We start from the raw sequence: 14,593 nt of genomic DNA, 5'->3' as shown, positions 1-14,593 counted from the left end.
ATCCTTCTCAACAGGCCAAGGTCTTTACAGGCGAGGGATCTTATTCAAACTCTGGCCACATCGTAGACCATGAATAAAATCCCAAGCAACAAAAAATGTCCTTAAATATAATTTAAAATTAGACTGCCTTCATCTGATTTTAAAAGTGGAAAACTATTTCAGAAACATGTCATATACAGTCTATAAATAATAGCATGATCTTCAAATTGTGATATTTAAAATTCCATTTGGTGAAAGTGTAGACAAATTCTCCCAGGGTCTTAGAAGAACAGGAAAAGGATTGTAAGTCATTTGAAGCGAAGGAAGCTTGAGAAAGCATGAGAGTTTCTTCAAGTTCTGGAGGCAATGTAGGAATAGAGTCAATGTATAATGGAAACAAACAAATGTATATTTTAAAAAGGAAAATTATATGGGCGTTTTACATTTAACTATCATCTTACTTTCGAAGAGCAGCAAGCACCTTTTTTTTTTTCCTAATTCAAAATCCTCTTACGCGAGGAGTCTAAGCATACTTTCTTTTTACTACCTATGAGGATAAGAATCATTAAATGGATCATTCTGAGGTGAAAAAAATCCTCATAAAATTGGTGTTTATTATATCATTACAAAACTCCTAAGAGGTTTTATTTATTATTTTAGTTACAGAAAAACTAAAAGATATTGTATGCCTATATGTACCAAGTAAAGCTTGTAATCAGGTCATTAAAATGACTTCCTAATTCAACTGTGCTTGCTGTTAAAATAAAATTAAGGCAAAGGCTCTCGTGGCAACCTCTGCCCTCTGTTGTAAATTGACCTTGCACACGCCTGTCTGGTACATGAACCGTGAAAAATTTTTTGGGAACTCTTTCAACCCTATCTCTTTACTTGTTGTGGTCGTTAACATCTACAATGAATGATAAATCTTTAAAAGGCAACACTACAAACTGCTCATTAATTAGAACACATGTTACAACTTCATAGGTAGATTGAGGCTATGATGACCAATACGGGTAAGTTGAGGACTTCAGGTTTATGTAAGTCCCTTTGTTCTTTACATGACAAAGTAATAAGGGACATAGTTCCATACCAACTAAACAATGTTCTAGGGATCTCTTTTCCTAGCTTAAGGGTCAGTTCTAAAGCCAGACGGCTGTTAACTATTGCCAATATGATAAAATTATCAAAAAAATTTACTAGTTTCTTCCTTAAGCTTTTTCTTTTTTTTGGTTAACTTTTTAATGGAGTGACAGAATTAATACATTGTTCAACTGTTGGTTCTTTAATTCAGTCTTCCTCTTTAGACTTACAAACAATAGTACCAAGTTGGTGTACCTAAAATCAAATTCTTTTGACTTCTTAGGGATAAAATAGTTTAATCTGTTTCCTCATTCAGAATAACTTGGAAAGACAAAAACAGAAATAAAACTGAGCAGATTTGTTTAGAACTTCCCTAAAATGAATTTAGGTTCTATAGGTACCCAAAATCACAGCTTAGAGGACAATATGAGCTAAGGTTCATAGTGATCATAAAGAAGAAGCTTGAAATGGAAGTAGAATACATGAATGAGTATGACAGGATGATCTTTACTGTTTGTTTGCTCACAGAGTGATTGCTGGTGTTGGACTTCAGGTGTTTAAATTCTGCCATTTCCTACTGTATAATTCTGGGTAAATTGCATCATCTTTGTTAAGTGTCAGAGTAAATGAAATAGTAGCAGTGAATTCCTCATGGGACTGGGAGGACTAAAATGAGATGATGGATCTAAAGCTTCTCTACCTGTTTTATTGTTACCATTGTTATGTTAGGTTAGTGACAATTCATACAATTAAGTTAGCTGCTTATCTTGAAATTCTCATAATTCTATCTATCTGTATCTGTAGTTATATTGTAAGTCATATTTTATTTCTGTTTCAGATGAAGATGAGAGATCAAATGAATAACATGTAATTAATTTTGTCATTGAGTTAAAATATTAAGATATTTTAAAACATGCTTTTAATATTGAGACATGATTTCACATTTGGAATATGGGTCACGGTATCCATTATATCTTGAGATTTAACCTGTCAAGAAGTTCAACAATTGCATTGTCCCCCTTCCTGTATTTTTAGCTTTGTAGAATAAGTTGAACATTTTACTTTTCAGATTTCATTTGAAAGCAAAATGTCTGTATTATACTTTTTGCAAAGATTTGCCCTCTTTTATAGGGTAAAATCTATTCAGTTCAGCCAAAAACTTTACGTCCAAACCATTTTTCTGTACTAGAAAAATAAATGTTGAATCAGACATTGATGCTGGTGATGATAGCTAAGTCACAAGTGCTAATAGTTAAGAATAGCTAAGTTACCAGGTTTTGGGTTAGGAAGAATAAATCTAGCCTAAAGCGGAAGGTAAAAAAATTCCTGACTGAATGACACGGGGATAAAAGAGTTTATAGGGGCTTATTCCAGTTGATTTTGCATTCATTCCACCATTATTTTGCATCCTCCATTTATAGAAATGGAAATAGTTAATTCTGGGAAATATCACTCTGTGGAAGGGATGGAGATGGGCATCCACTGTGGGGCCCCCTCAGTGCTTAGTTCTCTGAACAGTGCCACTCACAATTGTTGGTAGCACTCGCCAGCAAGTACCTCTTTCTTTTTTCCTTTTTCTCTTTCATTCTTCCATATCTTCAATCAATAAATATATATGCTCTAGACTAGAGAAGCCGGCTTCTGTCCTCAAAAAGCTTATTTTGAATGGATGTGCCCTATGGTGCTCTCCATGGAATCCTTCGTGTGGCTGTCAATGTACAATCAAGATGCCTTTGGGCCCCTCAAATGAAACTAAATTTTGTGTGTCTAATAAGTACCTACTGGGTAGCACCTTTATAGTATAAGAATATGCAGAAAGAGATAGCATATTTGTCCTATGATTACATTTTCTTAAGGAAAACTTAAAACATGCCATTTTATTGTCCTGTGTATAAAACAGTGTTTCTGATGGGCATGGATTCAGCAATCCAAGAGGGTGTTTGTAAGTGTCAACAGAATTCCATTTTGCTTGGCAATGTAGATAAAGACCAAGAAAATACATACGGCTATCATTCTGCAGATGCTCAGTTGAAAGCAGCGCAGACTAGAGCTTTGAATGGGGGGCAAAATCTATGAGGGTGCGACTGAGTTTTATTTTTAAACAAAAACAAAATAAACAAAAACCAAGCTGTAAATGCATTATTTCCCCTCATAAGGGGAAACACCAATAATGGGGTTTAGGGCTGTGGTGCCAAGTTCTCTCAAGTTATAAACTAGACTGATGCAAAGCAGATGAAATTTCATCTGTGGCTTGCAAATGAAAGCTTTTTAATGGGGAAATGGAACCACTTCTGCCCCATAGTTGTGCTGAGGCCCCAGGTTCAGTAGAAGTTCAAAGTCTCCTTTTTTATTAGCATGCTAGAAGCAGGCATCTTGGTAAACATTATGCTGAATGATTCATATTCAGAACATATTTAAAGGGTTAATGAGAAGGGCTTCTGAAAGCCAAGAAATATAAAACTCCCCCAAATTAACAGTCTACTGTTTATTTTTTAAAAATATGTCAATCTAATGTACATAGAACTAAAGCTCATCAAATGGGGACCAGTCAATGGAGAATACCGTTGGTAATACATCTTATTGTTTTTCCATTTGTAGATGATAATGGGCTTGGCAACCATCCTGCCCCTTAGTTTAAATTTAGGAATGGGATCCCATCCTCCCTAACTCCTCTGTTTTATGAGCAGGGAATTTTTAGAGCACTGTTGTCCTACTTACAGTGCTAATGCTGAAATAATTGATAGTATTTGGGAGAGTTGGAGAAATTAGGGTTTTGTAATTCTTTTTCTCTGATTATATCTGTATTTTAAGTTATTTATTCGTTTCATGTACATTTCAACCTCCATTAAATAGAATCCGATCTTCTTCCTCCAATCCTTTTATATTGTTCATGGTAAGAGAAACGGGGGGAAAGAAGAGGGAATTGTATGAGAAGGTTCCTGTGAGTCCAGTCACCAGTGAGGAAAATGGGAGACTGCCTCAGACCAGTACCTGTGGCCCCTGATGCCAAAACTTATGGCTGAAGAGTGTGAAGTGCCATCAGTCATGAAGATGCTTGCCTTTGTGTTCTTCAATATCCAAAACTGGAGAAGTATAATTTAGTTTAGATTTTTTTTATAGAATAATATGATACCACCACTAGTCTACCCTTGCTTGGTAAAGGTTAATGTCCACATGGATCGGAAAAATCCTCAAGGTGGCAGCACCTTCATAGCTTTCAAATCGTCTTCCCTAGTGAGGTTTTTTAATTAGAAGAACACAGTAACTACAGAAAAACAATAGGTCCAGGAATAAAGACCTATATGGCACCACTAACCTGGAACTATGCAAGAAGTATTAAATTATTAATGATCTCGTCTGGCCCTGGATTAAGTATTGCTTGTTTTGACTTTCACATGAAAACACAAGGAATTATAGCAAGGTTATAGACTTGAAAATAAAACAGCATAGTTTCAAGAATAAGGCTGTGGCCTGTGACTTCTGCATTAATGTAATACTGTGTGTCTGCCTGTTTTTATCACCACCTGGCATTTTCCGTTCTTCACACCAACCATGCTGTTCTGTTGTGACTATTGCTCTGGTTTCCATGTCCTATGTTTAGGAAAGAAGCCATTGTGGCAGCTTTGAGCCAAGGTAATATCAGTAAAGAAAAGATTTAAAACAAGCAGCAGGAAAATCGAGGGAGTGCATCTATTCAGAAGGCCAGTGAAAGGTGAACAGAACTGTCCTGGCAGAAACAGCTTATTGTGTTTAGGAAAAACTGCATGCTGTTCCGTGGAAATTCTTCATTATTTATGTATTTATTATTCATTCATTCATTCAATTCTCTCTCTTCCCCCATCCCTTAAATATTTTGGAAGTAATCAAAGCTGTACATAGTGGTAAATGTATAGACTTAAAGTAGGTAGTCATTTTGGAAAAAAAAATTCATGAAGTTAGAGAAAAAAGAAAACTAAAGAAAATATAAATTAACAACATATTAATAAATTATAAAATACGTAGACAACTAATTCTGAGAACTATCTTTGAAAAAATAAAATATACAAATCTCTGACAAATCAAAAATGAGGTAAACTATGCAAACATTGAGATATGTAACTAAAATATGGATGTTAAAATAATTTAATACAGTACTATGAATTACTGTGTGCAAATAATTTTGAAACTCATGGAGAGACAAAATTTCTGACAAATATATGCAAAACCTGTATCAGCTTCCACCCCTCAGATATTTGATTTTGGTTCAAATGCCACTTGATTTTGTTTGTGACAACAATCCAAAGACGTACTCATGCTTTGAGATTTTGTGACTGTAGTTTTCCAAGCATCCACACTGAGACATCCATGTAGGCTGTCCTTATATTCCCAGCATCTACAACATGATTAACCCGCCCCTTTTTCATTTTCCAAGTGGAAACCAATCGGATCACACAGCAGGGCCCTAGAGCATGGGTTGGTCAGCCTTTTCTGTAATGGGCCAGAGAGCAAATACTTCAGTCTTTGTAGGCACATATATTACTCCTTCTCCTCCTCTTCCTTCTTCGTCTTCTTATTTTTACAACCCTTTAAAAGTGTAAAAACTTTTCTTAGTTCTCAAGAATAAAAGTGAGGCTGCACTTATGGTTGCCATCCTTGTTATTTTTGGCCTTTGCAAATGATCCTATGAAGAACAGTTACTCACTGAAAGTATAGTCAGCTCAGTCAACAATCTTTCCTGCAAAAGAAGAAAATGTAGGAAAGGTGAGCACATTCACAGTCCTTAATATGGCTCCATCTTTCCATGTTTGTGAATCTAGGTGTCCACAACATTCAAAAACTAGACGAGAAGGGAAATAGTTAAAAGTAGTTGTCTCTCCTACATACAGTTTGATTTGTTTTTCAAACGGGATTTACTGAATTAAATGAGTGAATTAAATGATCTTGGGTGACCCTAGTTTCAATTTTATGTAGTCTTAGAGACAGCTCAGATGCTATGAGGGTGTTATAATATTACTGTCCATCATTTATTGTCTATCAATGCCTCAGTCACCCAGGCTCAGAATCTGAGATTTACTTGTTAGCCACCCAAACACCATAATTGAATAACCATTGTCTAACTCTGCCCTAGGAACCGATCTTCAGCACTTTTCCTATGAACCCTATTATAAATCATTCCTTCATGCTCTCAGTTTTGTTTTTCCTTACTAGTCCCACATCATAGATTATAATCTCTTAATGGATATATTACTGCAAAAGCCCTGCTCTAAACTTTCATGTTTACAGATGCTTAATCTTTGAGTCTATTCTATGTTCCACTATCATGACTATGTTTCACTGTCATGACTCTACTGTTTATAAGACTAATTGGGAAAAAAATCCCTTTTTCTGTGCTTGAAACTTTCTTATCACCTGAGCCCTGCTTATGGGAATAACCTTATTATTGTTCAAGGTTCTTCATTGTGTCCTATATCTGCCAGGCTCCTTTGCCCTCTGCTATTTGGTGCTCAGTATCATTTCCCTACCCTCTTGCCAAACCTCAGGCCCCCTCTAACATCCTGTCTCTTTTTGTTGCAATCCCTCCCATGGCATTTATTATTTCTACTTCATATTATACCTTGATATGTATGTGTATATATATATATATATATATAAATAAATAAACATTTGTATATATATATATACAAACATTTATATATATATAAACAAACATTTATATATATATAAACATTTGTGTGTGTGTGTGTGTGTGTGTGTGTGTATATATATATATATATATATATAAACATTTGTTGTTTTCCCAACAAGATAATATTCTTCTGAAAGGCATATTCTGGATCTTTTACTCATTTTGTCTCACTGTGTTCAGCACATAGTAGGTAGTCAAAAAATGGTTATCAAGAAATTCTTAACAAATTAAATGTTTCTCTATACCCATTGGCCAACCAATACATACCCATGATGCTCATTAGTTTCCAAGGGGGCACCTTTCAGAAAGACTAGATATCATTCTACTCATAAAAGGAGAGATTTAATAAAATAGTTCCTAATATGTACTAAAAAATGTTGAACCCTTCCTGTTGTAAAAACTACCTTTAGAGGATTATGGGATTGTTAATGGAACAGAAAAAGCTTGAACTTGATTTTCATATGTAAAAGGGACATTGGGTTACTGTTTCTTCTGTTTTGTTATGACATGTTTAACACCAGATAGTTTGACCTCCTATTCTGTCTTAATAATTTTAATTTCTCCAATAACACGGTCTCTGTAATGATGAATAATAATATTTAGAAATATTTTGAAGACCGCTTTGTGCAAAGTAATTCTCACCACCAAGGACATTTCTCTGCACACTAAAATAAGGGATCATAAGATAGTTGCCCTTTGCTATCATCCCAGTTGACTTTGAAAAGCATATGAGACCACAACAAGCTTTTCTTCAGGAGACTTGCTAAATGTGTATCTTGCCCATATCTGAGTGCCTCCATTACTGGTATTGCCTCAGCTTCCTGGGACTCGGGAGAAAGAGGAGAGAGGGGTGGATTTGGTTAGTATTTCCAGCTTCGCATACAGGCGTTGCTTTAGAGCCATATTTATTTCTGAAGATGTCTCCTGAAGAAAAAATAGATAACACAATTATGTATTTTACGAACTAACTTTTTAAAGCGTATTTCCTTTGTTACCACTTGTGTTTGTTTATGTATTCCATACTTGGTATAATTTAATACACTGGATAGTAAGCAGCCTTCACATTTATAAAGATATCTTCTACACATAAGGAAATTAACATGTACTGAGCCCCTGATACTGCACAGTGATTTATAAAAATGGTCCACAGTGAAAGACAGGAAAGGCTGAAACCCTGGGAGAGGGGAGTTGATCATGGCTTCCATAATTGCTATTGGCGCTCTCAGTCACTGTCCTAATTCAGTTTTTTGTTTTTTTTTGCTATTTTGACTAGATGGATTGTTTTGTATAACTAGTACATTCTATGTCTTCTTGGAGTTAGTAACCAAAAACTTTGCAACCTGTATTTTTTAGCTTTTGTGAGAATTGTACCCTGTTTAGTGAGCTTTAATGAAGCACTTGTGCTGGCCTTTAAAAGGTGTACAAAATAAGGAGGGCTCTCCTCCCATTTCTGTACCCTCTTCATGGGGGTGGGGGAGGGAAGAAGCACTTCATTCCCTGAGCACTGCCCATGCCAAACGTGAACAATAGAAGTAGTTACATGACACAGCAGAGAAAAAGAACCATATAAAAACAATGCCCTGGCATTATGCTGAAAGAAGTGGTCATATTACAAGAGGTAAGGGTGTGCTTAACCTATAAATATTTTACCACAAATATCTGAAGAACTTAAAGCCCTCCAACCTGCCCTCAGTCTCCCCAGCTTGATGCGAAAAAGGTGGGGAATCTAGATGGAGAACCACAATTAAAATCCAGTACTGTGGGGTGGGGGTAGAGGGATGAAAATGTAGTCTGGACTATCAGGGGCAGGAAACAAAAGGAAGGAGATAGAAACAGAGAAAATCCTTGACATGGAGTTGAGATAGAATCAGTATGGCATAATAGGCAATTTAAGAGGAAAAATAAAAAATTGTTTTGCTCCATCTTCTGGCTAGATGTAGTCTTGATTATTGAATAGTATTATTTCCTTTCTGATGATGTATTCTCCATCCCTTCCAAACATTAGGACACCAGAAAGATACACACACAAAAATAAACAGAATTAATAGAGTGGCAGTTAACTAGAAGACACAATCTATGAACGAAATGCATACTTTTTAAATCTTTATTAAATTTATGGGGTGACATTGGTTAGTAAAATTATTTAGGTTTCAAGTGTACATTTCTATAATACATCATCTGTATATTGTATTGTGTGTTCAGCACCCAGAGTCAGTTCTCTTTCTATCACCATATATTTGACCCCCTTTTCCTTCTATCGTCTATCACCCTCCTCCCCCCTTACCCTCTGGTAACCACTAAACTGTCATCTGTGTCTATGATTTTTTGTTTGTCTTGTTTGTTTGTTGCTTTCAGTTTTATGTGCCACATATGAGTGAAGTTATATGGTTCTCAACTTTTTCTGTCTGACTTATTTCACAAGGGAAATGCATACGTATTCCATAGATGCACCTGGATGGTATTTCACTCACAGGAGCTCCATAGTACTCTATCTTTCACACTTACGTAATGGCTGTAGATATACATTGAGGGATCCTAGAGGAGTTGTGTGTGGAGGAGAGTGGAAAAGAATCTACCAATTAGAAGCATCTTTTTTTCTAATTGCCTTTGCCTTACTGTTCCTCTGTACCCTCAAAACCTAGAGGTTTTGCAAAGTGTTTTAGATGTAGAGAAGTCATGTATTCTTCCTTATAAAAAGTTTATTTAAGGAAATACATATTTAAAGCCCTTTTATCTGCTCTCTAAGCTGCTCGGAGAGAGGGGTAAATAAGATAAAAAAGTGGAAAATATACCAGAAAAACTACCAGACAGACCAGTGGAACATCAGAAAAAGCCAGAAGGAAAAGTTGCTAGTTCTGAAATCTTTCTGGCTCACTCTCTGACTGGGGGCCTGAATTGGTTTCTGATGTCTGTCTAAATTAACCCCTTGTTATTGAAAGTCAACACTTATTGGTATGAGTCAAGAAAGTACTTGTTCTCCTGAAATCGTGGTGGCCTGCTGCTATGCAGGAGCAGCCCAGAGTTTCTGGTGAGGTGAGAACATTGATTTCCCTGCTGCTTGCACAACTAGTCTTTTCACACTCCAGAAAGCCCGGCAGGAAACATGTTAGTTTTCAGGATCAAGTGACTGAATTAAGGTTGCCATGATTCGCTACCTACTTTTGATGTCATTTTCTATCATTGGTGTAAATGGAGAAAAAGATAATAGGAGAGGAAGTTGAGTGGCTAGGAGAACATTCTAGCTTGACTCATGATATGTGAAGAATGACCAAAGATTGCATTTAACTCTGCTCTATAAATGCCAATTAATTTTTTTATTAGTTTCAGGTGTACAAAACAATGTAATAGTTAGACATTTAACATTTATATCCCTCACATTGTATCAACTCCCCACCCCCAACAACCATCCCTCTGACATCGCACACAGCCATTACATTTCCACTGTTTCTATTCCTAATGCTGTACTCTTCTTCTTGTAACTATATACGTAATATATACACATATATATGTGTATATATATGTATATATATATATATATATATATATAAACTTACAGTTGACATTCATTATTGTTCAGCTTCAGCTTCAGGTGTACAATGCAGTGATCAGGCATCTACATCATCCCTGAGGTGGACTCCCTAATGAGACAAGTGTCCATCAGATACCCTACAAAATCTTTACATTATCGATTACATTCCCCAAATTAACTTTAGTAACCTCATGGCAATCTTGTGGTTACTGACTGTGCTTTCTAATCCCCTCACCTTCCCCCTTATCCCCACCCCCACTCCCACCTGGAAACCCTCAGTTTTTCCTCTGTGTCTCTGAAACTGTTTCTGATTAGTTCATTCATTTATTCTTTTCTTTAGATTCCACATATAAGTGAGATCATACAATATTTGTCTTTCTCTGTCTGACTTATTTCACTTAACATAATGTTTGCTAGGTCCATCCATGTTGTTGAAAATGGTAAGATTTCATTCTTCTTTATGGCCAAGTAATGCTCCATTGTATAAATGTACCACAGTTTCTTAATCCAGTCATCTACCAATGGGCATTTCAGTTGTTTCCTGTCTTGGCTATTGTGTATAGTGCTGCAATAAACACAGGGGTGCATACATCTTTTTGAATTAGAGTTTTGGATTTCTCCGGATAGATACCTAGGAGTGGAATTGCCGTAAGGTAGTTCCATTTTCACATTTTTGAGATATGTCCATACTGTTTTCCATAGTGGCTGCATCAATCTGCAATCGCACCAACAGTGCACAAGCGTTCTCTTTTCTCCACATCCGCGCCAGCACTTGTTGTTTGTTGATTTATTGATGATAGCCATTTTGACTGGGTTGAGGTGGTATCTCATTGTGGTTTTTATTTGCATTTCTCTGATGGTTAGAGAGATTGAGCATTTTTTCATATGTCTGTTTGCCATCTGAATGTCCTTTTTAGAAAAATGTCTCTTTTTGTCCTCTGCCCATTTTTTATTTGGGTTGTTTTTTTGGAGTTGAGTGAGTTTTTTATACATTTGTGATATTAACCCCTTATCGGACATATCATTGGCAAATATCTTTTTTTCATTTAATAGGATCCCTGTTTGTTTTATTGATGGTTTCCTTTGCTGGGAAAAAAACTTTTTAGTTTGACGTAATCCCACATATTTATTTTTTCTCTTACTTCCCTTCCCTGAGAGGATATATCAGTAAAAATCTTACTCCGGGTAATGTCTATAAAGTTTCTTCTTATATTTTCTTCTAGGAATTTTATGGTTTCAGATCTTACATTTAAGTCTTGTTTTTTAATTAAAGTTTATTGGGGTGACAATTGTTAGTAAAGTTACATAGATTTCAGGTGTACAATTCTGTAATACATTATCTATAAGTCCCATTGTGTGTTCACCACCCAGAGTCAGTTCTCCTTCCATCACTATATATTTGATTCCCTTTACCCTCATCTAACACCCCACTTCCCCCTTCCCCTCTGGTAACAACTAAACTATTGTCTGTGTCTATGAGTTTTTGTTTCTCATTTGTTTGTCTTGTTCTTTTGTTGGTTTTGGTTTATAGGCCACATATCAGTGAAATTATATGGTTCTCTGCTTTTTCTGTCTGACTTATTTCACTTAGCATAATAATCTCAAGATCCATCCATGTTGTCACAAATGGTCTTATTTCATCTTTTCTTACTGCCGAATAGTATTCCATTGTGTATATATACCACAACTTCCTTATCCATTCATCTATCGAAGGACATTTTGATTGTTTCCATGTCTTGGCCACCATAAATAAAGCTGCAGTGAACATTGGAGCACACATGTCTTTATGTATAAATGTTTTCAGATTTTTTGGGTAGATACCCAGGAGAGCGATTGCTGGGTCATATGGTAATTCCATTTGTAATTTTTTGAGGATCCGCCACTCTGCCTTCCATACTGGCTGCACCAATCTGCATTCCCACCAACAATGTATGAGGGTTCCTTTTTCTCCACAGCCTCTCCAACACTTGTTGATTATATTTGTCTTGTTGATTATAGCCATTCTAACTGGGGTGAGGTGATATCTCATTGTGGGTTTTGTTTGCATTTCTCTGATGATTAGTGATGTTGAGCATTTTTTCATATGTCTGTTTGCCATTTGTATGTCCTCTTTGGAGAAATGTCTCTGCAGGTCCTCTGCCCATTTTTCTATTGGGTTGTTCATTTTTTTGCTGTTGAGTTGTATGAGTTCCTTGTATATTTTGGATATTAGCCCCTTATTGGAGTTACTGGTTGCAAAAATCTTCTCCCATTCAGTTGGTTGCCTCTTTATTTTGTCGATGGTTTCTTTTGCTGTGCAGAAGCTTTTAAGTTTGATATAGTTCCATTCATTTATTTTAGCTTTTACTTCCATTGCCTTTGGAGTCAAATTCATAAAGTGCTGTTTGAATCCAAGGTCCATAAGTTTAGTACCTATGTTTTCTTCTATGCAGTTTATTGTTTCAGGACTTATGCTTAAGTCTTTGATCCATTTTGAATTAATTTTGGTACATGGTGACAGATAGCAGTCCAATTTCATTCTTTTGCATGTGGCTTTCCAATTCTGCCAGCAACATTTATTGAAGAGGCTGTCTTTTCTCCATTGTATGTTTTTTGCTTCTTTGTCAAAAATTATCTGTCCATATTTATCTGGTTTTATTTCTGAGTTCTCAATTCAATTTCATTGGTCTACGTGTCTGTTTTTCTTCCAGTACCATGCTGTTTTGATTATTGTTGCCCTGTAGTACAAGCTAAAGTCAGGGAGTGTGATGCCTCCAGCATTGTTCTTTTTTCTTAAGATTGCCTTGGCTATTTGTGGTCTTTGTGGTTCCAAACAAATCTGATGATTTTTTGTTCTATTTCTTTAAAAAATGCCATTGAGATTTTGTTGGGGATTGCATTAAATCTGTATATTGCTTTGGGTAATGTGGCCATTTTAACTATGTTGATTCTTCCAGTTCATGAGCACAGAATGTCTTTCCATTTCTTTGTGTCTTCTTCAACTTCTTTTAAAAATATCTTATAGTTTTCAGAATATAGATCTTTCACATCCTTGGTTAAGTTTATTCCTAGGTATTTTATTCTTTTTGCTGCAATTGCAAAAGGAATTGTTTTTTGTATTTCTTTTTCTGAGATTTCATTGTTAGTATATAGGAATGCAATGTAATTTTATACATTGATTTTGCAGCCGGCAACTTTACTGTATTTGTTGATTGTTTCTAATAGCTTTTTGGTGGAGTCTTTAGGGTTTTCTATCTATAGCATCATGCCATTTACAAAGAGTGACAATTTAACTTCTTCGTTCCCAATTTGGATGCCTTTTATTTCTTTCTCTTGCCTAATTGCTATGGTGAGGACTTCCAACACTATTTTGAAAAGCAGAGGTGATAGGGGGAAGCCCTGTCGTGTTCCTGAACATAGAGCAAAGGGCTTCAGTTTTTCACCATTAATTATGAGATTAGCTGAGGGTTTGTCATATATGGCCTTTATTATGTTAAGGTATTTTCCTTCTATACCTATTTTTATTAAGTGTTTTAATCATAAATGGACGTTTTATCTTGTCAAATGCTTTTTCTTAATCAATTGATATAATCATATGATTTTTGTCCTTTATTTTGTTTATGTGATGTATCACATTGATGGATTTACATTTGTTGAACCATCCTTGTGCCCCTGGAATGAACCCCACTTGGTCATGATGAATAATCTTTTTAATGCATTGTTACATTCGATTTGCTAGAAATTTGTTTAGGATTTTTGCATCTATATTCATCAGAGATATTGGTCTGTAGTTTTTTTTTTTTGTGCTGTCCTTACCAGGCTTTGGTATCAGGGTAATTTTGGCCTCATAAAATGAGTTAGGGAGTACTGTCTATTCTTCAATTTCTTGGAAGAGTTTGAGAAGGATTGGTATTAGATCCTGTTTGAAGGTTTGGTAGAATTCACTAGTGAAGCCATCTGGTCCAGGACTTTTGCTTTAGGGAAGGTTTTTGATGACTGATTCAATTTCGTTACTGGTGATCGGTCTGTTTAGATTTTCTAGTTCTTCATGGTTCAGCTTAGGAAGGCTATATGTTTCTAAGAACTTGTCCATTTCTTCTAGGTTGTTGAATTTGGTGGCATATAGTCCTTCATAGTATTCTTGGATGATCCTTTGTATTTCTGTGGCATCCTTGATAACTTCCCCTTTTTCATTTCTGATTTTGTTAATAAGTGTCTTCTCTCTTTTTATCTTCGTGAGTCTAGCCAAGGGTTTGTCAATTTTGTTAATCTTTTTAAAGAACCAGCTCTTTGTCACATTATTTGTTCTACTGTCTTTGTTCTCTATTTCATTTAGTTCTGCTCTGATTTTTGTTATTTCC

Source organism: Rhinolophus hipposideros, assembly GCF_964194185.1.
Source record: "Rhinolophus hipposideros genome assembly, chromosome: 3".
Lineage (NCBI taxonomy): Eukaryota > Metazoa > Chordata > Mammalia > Chiroptera > Rhinolophidae > Rhinolophus > Rhinolophus hipposideros.
This window is presented reverse-complemented; position numbering follows the sequence as displayed.